Here is a 12446-nt window from a genome sequence, read left to right as displayed (position 1 = left end):
ATGATGTGATAGAAAGCATTATATGTGGAGAGATAAAAATGACTTTTGAAATCCAGGGGCAAATTAAGTCTAAATATTAAATTCATTTAGTGTTTCTCTTAAGTAAATACATGAATGGATGTAATCTGATGAATGTGGTACATGTATTTCAGCAATAGCAGTGCTACCAAAAAAAAAAAAATGAACATCTAATTTTGTAAAAGTTATTTGAGAGTTTAATTCATGTAAACCCTATAAGTTAGTATACTTCATCCTGAACTATAGTTTACTGGGCAACTAAAATTTAGCCAGCTGGGTCTGAAGTACAAATACAAGTGACACTGAAATGATGTGCACTTGATCTTGCAGAAGACACTTCAGTACCAGGCGTTTGCAAATGTGCCAAATTCTCCAAAACTTTGATGCAGGGGAAATATTTAAGGATAGAAATAGAAAAGTATGCTGTAAACTAAAAGCAGCCTTGCAAGTAATTACATGCCCACTTCTCAGGGTGATAAATTACAGTTTCTCATGCTTTTTATACTGTTTCTATGACTTACGAGAAGATTCTAGGTAATCTTTTTCTTTCCACTGATACAAGTAATGCATCAAGGCTGTACATGTCCATCTGCAATAAAGTAACTTTGAGTATTATCTAGAGCCAAAAAACAGGTGGTGAGAGAATGTAGCAACTAAAATATAGGCTGAAAAAATAAAGAGGGAGGGGGCTGGAGTAAAGAATCAGTGAAGACCAGTTCATGCCACTGGTAGAGCAGCTGTGGGAAATAAAACTCAACTGTGATCAAAATTGCACTTGACAGCCTGAAGACAAATGGAGGGCCAGAGACAGACAGCTCCTTGAGAAGACTTGGCACCCACAAGTTTAGTCAGAGCAGTGTGCAAAGAAAATAGAATACAGATGGGGATCAAGGCAGCTGGGACATGGTAAGGAAAGGGAGTGTAAACATCAAGTCCATCAGGTAAACTTCAATACAAGATGGTAGGCCCGAGGCATGTCAGCTGTAGATGCTCCGAATTGGTCTCCTGGGACTTGAGTGGGGTTCCCCCATCCTCAGCATAAACAGGACCTTCTCTAGAACAGTTCACATGCTGTTGACCTTCTGTGTACTCCCTCCTCAGTCAATTGCAGTTTGCTTCAAGACAACTAACTCATTCATCCCAGTCCAGTGGTTCTTTGTGGCTGTGTTCTTTCACAGTGATCATGTCACTATTACTCCCATGCAAAGGATTGTTTCTAAAAAAAATCACCCAGATATGAATTCTGGTGGCATAGCTCTCATAATTTATAATCATCTCACTGTGTAGGTCTTGCGGGGCCGGGTGGGGGTAATATTGCTTAGACCTCTAACTTAATTTAAACTGATTTTGTCGAACCTTGGACTGACAAAGTCATAGGAACTTTGTCTTATTTTTTTAGTATAAAATTATTCCAAAGATTGTCCAATCATTTTCCCTTTTTGAGTTTTAAATTTTAGTGAGTTGTTTGTGAATATCGAGCTTACTCTCCTTCTCCTAGGGAAATCCTTCTAAAGAAAGCTTCATCACTCAGAATCAGTCCTACTCTCCTCTCTGGGAGCAGTCTTGCTACAAAGTTATTTTGCAATACTGATTCTCAAATAGCTCTGTCTGTCTTATCTCTGTTGGTTAACTGAACAAAGAACCTCTTCCTCATAATAGTTATAGATAAATGTAAAACTGACTATTGTTTCTGTAATATTTTCTTCTTCCTGGTTCTTCCCTTATTTAACTCATGGGACTACTTCTGTACTTTCACCACCCTATTCATTCTATTCATCCTTCTCTGCATACTTTCCAATCTGCCCATATTCTTCTCTAAATGTGGTACCAGGACACAACATCTTCATGTAATCCAAGGAATACTGAGAACCAGGACATAGAAATTTCCCATGAAATAGATAAGTTTTAATCTTTGCAACCTATAATCTCCTTAGATTTTTTTTTAATTTTTTAGTTGTAGATGGACACAATACCTTTATTTTATTTATCTATTTTTATGTGGTGCTGAGGATCGAATCCAGTACCTCACTCATGCTAGGCAAATACTCTACCCCTGTCCCTTCTTAGCTTTTTAATAGCTACATTATGCCTTTGGGTCATATTGAGTCCATCATCAACCAAATTTCTCAACTTCCTGTATCTTTTCTACACAATCAATAGTATCATTTTCTATCCTCTGAAAATATCATGTAAAATGAAGAAGGCTTATGACTTACTGTTCAAATAAGGCCTAAAATTATGCAAAATTAATATATGGGTCAGCACTAACCTACAAAAAATTAACCAATGAATTTATTCTTTAACAAAAAGAGCTAGGCGTCATTTTTTTCAGTTAACTTCCCTCTCATTAAGGTAGAGAAAGTTCAAGATGGGGTAAAATGACATAAACATGAGGACAGCTGGCAGAAGAAATTGATGTGTCAACAAATGGCAAGGCTGTCAGTTAGACAACATATAATCCACTGGGATTAGTAGGAAATAAATCTGGAAATATAAACTTAGATAATATTATAGGGGCTCTTAAAAAATAGACTGTGACATTTTGTTTTTATTTAGTAGTCCTTGGGGGGAATTTAAAGATATTTGACCAATCAATGATAGCATAAGACAATCAACTAATATTCATATAGCAGCTAGATTTTATAAAGTCATTCTTGCAGATAACTTCTCATTAGGAAACAACCCCACTCTATAAAGACTGGTCCAATGGTGCTATGAATACTTGATAGGGCAAGTACAGGAAGAACCCAGAGCTGAAACAGACCATGTGATGGGGTATGGGTTTCAACTAAAAGATATATAATCTTCAACCAGAATGGGTGGCAGGAAGCAAAAAAAAAAGCCAAGATACACTGGACATTGGAGAAGTGGTAAATGGATTTGATAACTGATTGGATGTAGGAAGCAACAAAGTAAAAAAAAATAAAATAAAATTATGTCTTCAAAATTTCAATCTTAACTAGGAGAATGGTAATGTATTTTAGTAAATAAACAGCAAGAGTAACTGGATTTTCTTTATGCTCTTAAATAATGATGGATTCTTTTTGATTTATTTAACATGTATGTGTCCCTGGAATATCTATGAGAAAAGGTTCCAGATCAAAGAGTTGTAAATATATGTGTGGCACTTAGGAATCATATTGACATTAGAAAAAATGGAGCATCTCAATGTTACAGAAATAAATAGAAATTTCAAAGGAGAGAGAGAGTGAAAAGAAAAGAGGAGGATTTTAAGAACCAGAAAAAGAAATAGGAGCACCATTACCAATACAGGAAGAGAATTCCTATGGGGTTATCATTATAGGCAATAAAGGAGAAAAGATGTGGACAGACTGTGTGAGCTAGCAGGAAGAGATGATCCTATAGAAAGTCTAAGATGAAAGAGCTCATGATAGGCCCAGGTGTGGTCCAGTTAACCATATTGTCAAAAACCTTCTGGAAAAAGCTTGAATCTGGAATATGACCTCTCCCTCTCATGAGAAGAGCAGACGTACTTGCTGGGAGAAAGTTCATTGTAACAGTAGAATGTGGTCATGGTTGAAAGAAGAAGTTGGCACTCTTCAGAATCCATGTCCCCCAAAACCAAGAAAGAATGATTTGACATACAAAAACAGGTAAAAATATTGGAATCACATACCAGAATTTTCCATCTGACAAGGGTTGAGAGAATCACGGTCATAACGTTGTGGGATTCTATTTTGGTAGACAGAGGCAGTGACAAGGCAGAGTCCAAATACTTAGGACATGGCATTATAGGCAGATTCCAAAACATAGATTCTAGTATAGGAAAGAAAAAATAGAGGCAGAAATTGGGCAGTTATTGGTATTTGGAATAAACTCAAGGTTCAAAGATCAGTAAGGGTGACTAATTGCTCCATTTCAGAATACTATGCCAGAGTCCCAAAATATCTGCCTAGGCTCAGGATGGTGTCTGGAATCTGGGGCAAGTTTAAACCTGCAGGAGTTTCCAGTGGCTGTAGTATGAAGACATTTTGGACTGCAGAAACGAAATTTGACCATAAGAAAGCATAGGATTGGCAGCTTCAACCAGGATGTTTGGGAACTGGTGTGAAAGCTAAATAGACCAGTATTTTTATCTTTATTCTGCCCCTGATCCACTGTCCCCTGGTCCCTTTTCTCAGGCCCTCCAAATTCTCAGCAACAAGGAAGATAACTGACCAGAAACAAGTGGAACACAAACATGTGTAAGGGAAGAAGAATCATCACTGGAAAGGAATCTGGCTACTTCAATGTACTCAGAAAGTTAAGATGATAGTGATAGGGGTGGGATCCCATGGAGAACTAGAATGGAGTGAGCATTATTAGCTGAGGGGATGCACAAGCAGAGAGAGGCCATGATAAGCTGCAAGGCACAGCTGAAATCATTGCAATCAGGCAGGACATTTCTGGATTCTGGCTCAGGCCATTTACAAATTACTAGTCCTTGGATAAACCACTTGATTTCTATAAACCTGTTTTTTTCTTCTGCAAAGTGGAAGTAATTATGTTCATAAGAAAGTAGGAGCTTTGTGAAGAAACTTAGTAAGAGAATATATGCATAGGAATTAGTAGATAGCAAGGGCTGTCAGTATGCTCAAACAAGTTCTATAGAAATAAGTGGGAGAAGGACACATGTGAGAATAATAAAGGAAATTCATAGTGACTTCCAACCATCAGTGTCATAGCTTTCCTTTATACTGCTGTGGTCTTAAAGGCAGAGTAGAAGAAGCTGCTAATGAAAAGGATTCATAGTAAGGGAAAGAAGTGGAAGTTAAAGTGTCCCTGGAGGGCAAGCAGGTGCCTCACTGAAGGAGTAACCACAGAAAGATAGAGAAAAAGGAAAAGACCATTTGATTGGAAGACCAAAGGAAGGCGACAGTTCAAGGGCCCAAGCCTAAGGAATGAGAATCTCTGATTCAAAAGGGATTGGGTGAAGCAGAAGGTTTGGAAGATGTGGTCAGGGAAAAAAGACACAAAAATTAAAGAATTGAAGGGGTCTGGGGAAAAGTAAAAAAAAAAAAAGCTAATAAATTTTCTGGAATAATAAACAAAAGCCTATTTTCTTGCAAAGAAGGAAGTGAAAATTGTAGAGAGAGACTTAATTTCATGATATAATGTTCTACAATTTTTAAAACTATTTTGCCACACTATGTGTTGCTAGTTAATAAAGACAAAGTCATAATAAAATATCAGAAAGGAAATGGTTCAGAGGATAGCTTGGCCTACTAAGTCTAAGAGAGGGGAAGTCAAGGTGCTCAGAGACTCATAATCTAAGATTCTACCTTGAGCCTCTTTCTCTGGTCTTTCTTATAAATCCACAGAGGCATCCTACAGGTGTTTTTCCTGCTAGTGATAAGATAAACACATAACTAAGCCTAGTGAAAATCACCATCTAGATTCCTGAACATATAATTCGCCTTAATTATGATTTATGGAGCACCTTCTCAAGCGTCAGGCACCATTCAATATGATCTTATTTAATCCCCATTGTGAGGCCCTAGGAGAAAGAGACCATGATTTTTCTCACTTTACAGATGAATATAACAGCATTTGCCTGAGGTTATTGAGACAGACAGTGACAGAACCAGGGCTTGACTCCTCCTCCTCCTCCTTTCCACATTTTATAGATAAATTTCAAAATGGAAATAACTTGTGAGAAAATAGTTTTAGGCTTTTCACTCAAGAGAAAATGCATGAACCATAATTTTTTTTCTTAAAATTTTAGTTCTCTGAATAACTTTCTGTATTAGCTTGTTTTTGAATTTTCTCTGGAAGAATGTATTTAAAGGTCCAAGGTGGAACAATTAAAATAAGATAGGAACTTCAAAGAATGGAACAAAAGTACTACAACATATCAGGGTTTTGAGCATAGCAAGTGTGGAAAAACTTAGCAAGAAAGTTCTAAAAATGTAATTGTAGCTCAGTAGCACTATTAAATATGTATACTGTGGTCTTTTTTGACAATTGTATTAATCCCTTTACAAAGCCTTCGGAAGTTCCAACACAGAAGCATGGGTGCTGTTTTGATCTATTTATTACTCTTAAGTGTTCAGAGAACTGTCCCTATTTTCTAATTAACACTTTTAAAGATAAAAAGCTATGTATTAAATCAATCTGAATGATGGTTGTTTGTGAATCCCACAAGATAAGGCAATTTGCATGTTCACTTTGTACTTACAAACTAAATCTGCACATCTCCAAAGCAGCTCCTTATGATGTAAACCTTTTGTGAGTATTTGTAACTTGAAAGAAAGTTTGGCCTACTGCAGAAGCAGTGCCAATTATCTAAAGGGCTTCGTTACCGAATATGATTAAGATACAAAGATATTGGGGTTGTTATTTTATATTGTTTGCTGTGGAAATCGAGGAAACGACTTTTAAAACACCCAGGATTACAGATTATTACCTCTTAATAGGGGACTAACACAACTCATTTCCCCCACCAGTTAACTGCTTTCAAAAGTAGCCAGTTGCCACTCACTTGGGGTAAAGTTCCTTTGATATGAATTAAATTGCCTGCTGATGAAATGCACCTTTCAGCGACCTGTTTGAGTTTCAGCTGATGCTGTAGCACACTCCGTGATGTGAATTCCAGCATTAGTGCTAAATCGCAGTGGTGATTTATTATTGGATTTTCAGTCCTGATGAGTCAGCTCTGTACGATGTTTACCAAATTAGACTTTCAAGAACAATGGCACTTCTCTCATTAAATAGAAACCTTTGTTGCCAATACAGGCTATTATTTCCACATGGTTGTGGTGTGGTGTGTTCACACTTGGGGCTCTCATCAGATAGGGTTTCTTTGCTTTTGCAGGATCTGTCTTCATAGGACTTTACGTGCTCAATCAACTTTGAAACCATGTGTAAAAGCCCCAGTCTCCAAAATGCAAGAACGGATCCTTTATCTTCTCTAAACAGTTCAACCTGTGCTTTCCCTTTGCCAAATAAGTCAAGAAACCAGAAATATCGTGTTGGCTAGTGAAAATGGTATCCAACTTCTTTTTTCTTTTCTTTTTCCTAAAGAAAATAAAAAGCAATGCCTTACATTGATTGATCTCTTATGAAGAGCTCTGTAAAAGGTAAGAACTGAAAAGGCTGTTGGGACAGTGGGTGAGATGGTGGGAATGTGACATGAACTTTTTCTGGGGAAGAAGCAGAGGATTTTTTTTTCTTTATTCAATATATAGTTATTGGCTTTCCACCGCATAACAGGTGCTGTGGTGTGAATATAAATACAAAATCCTTGTCTTTGTGGCACTTACCTTCTAGAAAAGAAGATGAGCACAAAACTAAGGCAATAATCATATAACATAGTGTCTACTTATAATTTCCATGAGTGCAGATACGTCCACTAAAACTGAAATATTTTAGTAAAAGCTAACAAACTAAGGCCTGCTTATTCTAAGACCAATTTTGTAATCATTTTAATAAGAAACTTTTATAACACATCCTCATAGAGCAACTGCTTCTTGGGAGCCCATGCACAGTTTTCAGTTATAAATTCAACCTAATCACTATAGCACTTTCTATTCTGAATCTAAATTGAAATGATCAGAGAGTGAATCATTGCCACTAATTCTGGGCTTGTCTGGTGTGATCCGGTCCATAGAAAGAGCAACTACACAATCTTTCAGGGTCTCCTCTGTCACTGTTATTAGGTAATTAACCAAACCATACTTTTTTATTATTATTATATAAGGATTATAATGAGACCGTGTATAGCCAAATAAAACATATTAGCATCTAAAATCCTAAAGCAATGGATCCCAGCATTTGGCTTTTGTTCCTACTGCAAAACACATGGCAAATGGTGTTCACACGTGGCACGTAGCTCCATGGATGTTTAAGGATTTATGCAATCCCCGGGACATTGCTATACCTCTACCCTCTTTTCATTCACTCAAGAATGCACAGGGGAGTATCTGTGAGTGAGAATGAAATTACTATAGGAATAACCTTGAATACCCTGCTCTAATTTATTTTTAAGTAAATCAGTTGAAAATTATTATTAATCACAAATTACTTGTGAACTACCTCCCAAAGAATCACAACAAATGTATGTGCCACAACAGTGCATTTAGAACCACTGACCCAAACAGACTAAATTATCCTATATTTAGATAATCATATGTGCTCTGAATTTTTATAAACTCATTGTGTAGTTAAACACCAATAATCAAAGCCAACTGGTGCCATGGTTTAAACACTTAATTTGCTTTATTAGTATAGTCTTCTCTATGCTCTCTTTCATACCATAGATTTTGTAGAGAAGGGAGGGAGAGCCCGTTAGCTCACCCTAAAGCAGGTACTTCCTTTTCTCTGCAGCCGCTGTGCCTCTCAGACCTCTACTGACAAGGTGTTGATATGTGGAAGTAGTTAGCTCAGGTCGAATGTTCTTGCAGCCAGCCTGTGAGCACTCACTTCAATGAAAAGCTCTGTGGTCCCTGCCAGCTCCTCTGGTCCACAGATGTCTCAGGATGCAGCCCCACCCTTGCTTAGTTGCAGCAGTGGGATTTGCAAATGATCAGCACACCAGAGTTGTAACCAACCTTAAGGTGGACTTCAACAAAAGGTAGGCAACTCTCTCCATCTTCAGAAAAGTGCTTTTTTTGATATACTTCAAAAAACTTTAAGAAAGAATTCAGGTGGGACATTTTGCTCTTTCTGTAAATGAGTCAGTTGCTTAATTTGGGGATAAATGTGGTTTTCCATACCCTAAATTTAACCATAAATCCTTCTGAAAATGCAAACTGAAAGCAAGCTTTCCTTCCTATTAAATTCCATTATACTAAAAGAAAGATCTGAGTGGAGCTGTAACAGGATCTAAGCAGAGCTGTAAACCAGGACTACAGGACTGCCTTGTAAACAGTACAACATAAGAAGGACAGGGAAGGGCTGCCTCTCTGCTCTGCCTCCACCAGCAGCTGCTCTGTAAAGGCAGAGGTATACATGAGGCTGGTTGCTTGAACACAAATAGCAGGACTGTGGAACCATGCAGATTTTTAAAATGACTCTAATTGTGAAACTGGAAAAATGTTCAATAGAAAATGAAATCACGAAACATCATGTCTATAAAGTGATATGAATGCAAACTTTGTCCAAGGGCATTGAGAAAAACTCTAGCTGAAAGGTTTTAAGAATTCCACAAGAGGAATGGAATATGAGAGAAAAAAAGAAAGATGAAGGAAAAGAGGATGAAGCAAAAATTGAGTAAGGAAGGAAGGGAAGTGGAGAGGGAGGAATGAAAGGACCAAAAAATAGAAGAAAGGAAAGAAGAGAGATTGAGAGAAGAGTAGAATAAAATATAGAAGGTAAGTACACTAACTACAGTTATTTAAACACCGCAGCTTCAGAGCGGATCAGCAAAAAGTTAGAAAGCACAGGTGTCTCTGTAATTGTGATACATTGGGAAAATTCACACTGTTAAATGAGCCTCACATTCTCACTTCTACCTGCATGATACAGAAACACACTGTTAGTCTGCTGGGCTCAAATCCAAAAGATGCCAAAATCAGTGCTTGAGGGTGGAGACTTGAGAGTCCTTCTGCCTTGTGTTCTCTAATATCGAAGCACAGAATCTGTACAATTGTATTTTACATGGTACTAATAGGAATACATTTATTTTATATTCAGATAATTTTAAAACATGCCACTATTTTTATATGAAAAAATATTCTTAAGACATGATAAAAATTCAGTGCTAATTTTTTTTTTCATGGAGAAATCTTTGAAAGGTTAAACATTCAAATCAGTTCACAATCCTAGGAGTTAGAAGTAAGCTAAAGTCTGAGAAAATGCTGCAGAACTTGAAAAAAGGGAAATGATTTATGTGAAGTCTAGGATCCATAATCCTAAAGGAACAGCCTAGGATACCAAAGAAGACATAAAACTGAAGAAGATACTTGGCCCCTCTTACAACGCGGATTTTAAAAACCAAACGTAACATCTATGCTTTAGATTAACTATATTATAGGAACATTTCTTTATGAAATTACTGTTTACAAAAGAACAGGCCATATCTGAGTGTCTGGAAAAGCAAATTAGCCTATTAATTACAAACTTACTTTGCACCGAAAACCTTTGTTTCCACTGTAAATGTTTTTCTTAATGGAGACAACATTGGAGAAAACTTTTCCATCTCCTATTTAATATTAGTTTATGCTGACCACATGGTTAGAAATTATGATTTCTAAGATCTTTGTCTACCACATATACAGATTTCTGTTTCTACAAATATAAATTATTTATTTTTTTGGTTCTTCATTCATCAATCTGTAAATGGAGAAAATATAGAAAATGCATATATTATGGATTTGCTTGTCTGCACTCCATTATAGAGCAATCCTTGCCCACATTTAAAGATTTATTTAAAGAGAATTTAAATGTAAACAGATTCATATGCACGTGCATACAGAATGAAAGAAAGAAAAGGGAGGAAATGTTACGTACAATTTTTTTTTTTACAAAACACCACTTCTTTCATGTATAGTTTTTGAGGTATTTTGTCCTACTCAGATATTCATTTTTCCTCTTATAAGTATAGGCTGATGAGGAAAAAAATGATGCTGTATTTTTAATATTCTGGAATTTTTTTCTTGACGTTTTTCCTGTTTAACCACAAAGAACACTGGCATGGCAACATGTTGGGTGCTCACATCGTCCAAAACAATGAAGTCTGAATTCTCAACTTTTAAATTTAAAACAAAGGTGGTTGCTGGTATGTAAAGTTGCACCTGGTTTGGGTTTTCTGGGTGGCAGGGAGGGAGAATGGGAAGTGATGTTTTATTTCCTTTATCCTGGGTTGTTAATGCCTCTTTGTACAACTTATTCACTTCTAATATTTAAATGCATTTGTAAATCCTCTGAAGGTTAAGTAGTGTCATTACTCTTTTGTAGTATGTTTTTGTTATGTATACATCGCAGTTTTGCCAAAACTTCCCCATTACTCCTCTTCATTAAATAACAACAAACTGTGAGAGTTAGTTCTGCATCAGCAATTCAATTTCCTTATGAAAAATTGGCCTTCTTTCTTTTGGTTGGTGAGCATTCAGACCAATATCACTCTTATTCAACAAAAGAAAAGGAAGGCAAAAGTGGCAATCTGGCTTCACTTGCTTTTTCCGGATGCCATTTTGATCTTTACAACACTGACTGTGGGCATCAGGTCTTTGTGTCCCTGTGAGCAGCAGAATAAGGCAGCTGCATACATGAAACTTCTAGTTTTAACACTTTGCCAAATCGCCTCTGAGATTTAACCAAATATCCTCACCAGTATGTAGAATGACATACACCCTTGCTAAGAAAATGTCCATCGAGCCTCATTCTCTTTTAAACTTAAATACAAATCACATCTGGTTAATGGACATGGTGGTTTCCTGCAAGTGTCCAGGTTGCTGAGTTTCTGGTTGCTTCTTCGAAAGGCTTTGGTACACTGCATCCCAGGTAACTTCCCTGTGGAGGGTTACAAAAGCCTGGGTATCCGTGCCATGCCCCAATCCTGCATGTGAGCATCACATCTCCAGAACAGGTGCTAGAACAAAACACCGAGACCAGCTATAATTCTTGCAGCCTTTTCCCGGAGATAATAATAGGATATTAGGCAGTTTTGACAAAAATGTTGAGATTCACTGAATTGATAAGTGTCACATAAACAGGGAAAGTAACTGAGTGGTTATGAATTGACCTGTCATCAATAGAGCTGTAGATCAGATGGCAATGTGATCGTTTTTAGCGCAGTTCTTCCCATCCTCTGCTCAAATGCACCAAATGAAGCGCCCATTTGCTGACTGGAAATTCACAGTTGAGGTCGACTGGTGATGCAGTGCAAAGAGGCCTGTTCTATTCCTCTGCTCTAGAGTAAGCCATGCCAACCTTCACCTTTAAATAGCTACATACTGAATTATGCCATGTTTAGAAATAAAGCTCAGTCACAGATCACTAATAATATGCACCCACCTGGGGGGGGGGGAGAGAGAGAGAGAGAGAGAGATATTTAGGAATCAGCAACTTAAAACAAGAAAAAGAAAAACCAAAAGGCAGCTCAGTGCCACGTCATCATATAAAATAAAGCATTTACTTAAAGGCAAATGATAATAAATCAAGCAAGACTATAACAAAAATACTCTCCATTTTTTAAAGGGTGATATTATTTTCCTGTTTTCCCATAGAACTTGAGGACGTCATGGATTAACTTAAGCAAACAGAACAAAAACTGAGCCCAGGGAAGGTACAGTAGCTACTGTCTTGAAAGCAAAACAATCTTTTCATTTCTGCCATTTGTCGGAATTCTTCCTCCGGGCAAGCTGGACAGCTGCACTAGTAGGTTTTTTAGTCATGGGTTGTAAGCCCCACCTGGCTAGGTTTGTTTAGCAGACAGCTGGCAGAATTAAATAAAAAGAATGGGACACAAACTGCTTCCCCCCCAAAAA

The sequence above is a fragment of the Marmota monax genome, unplaced genomic scaffold, assembly GCF_021218885.2.
Source record: "Marmota monax isolate L192 unplaced genomic scaffold, Marmota_monax_Labrador192_F-V1.1 WCK01_AAM20220418_F8-fsc00034, whole genome shotgun sequence".
Taxonomy (NCBI): Eukaryota; Metazoa; Chordata; class Mammalia; order Rodentia; family Sciuridae; genus Marmota; species Marmota monax.
This window is presented reverse-complemented; position numbering follows the sequence as displayed.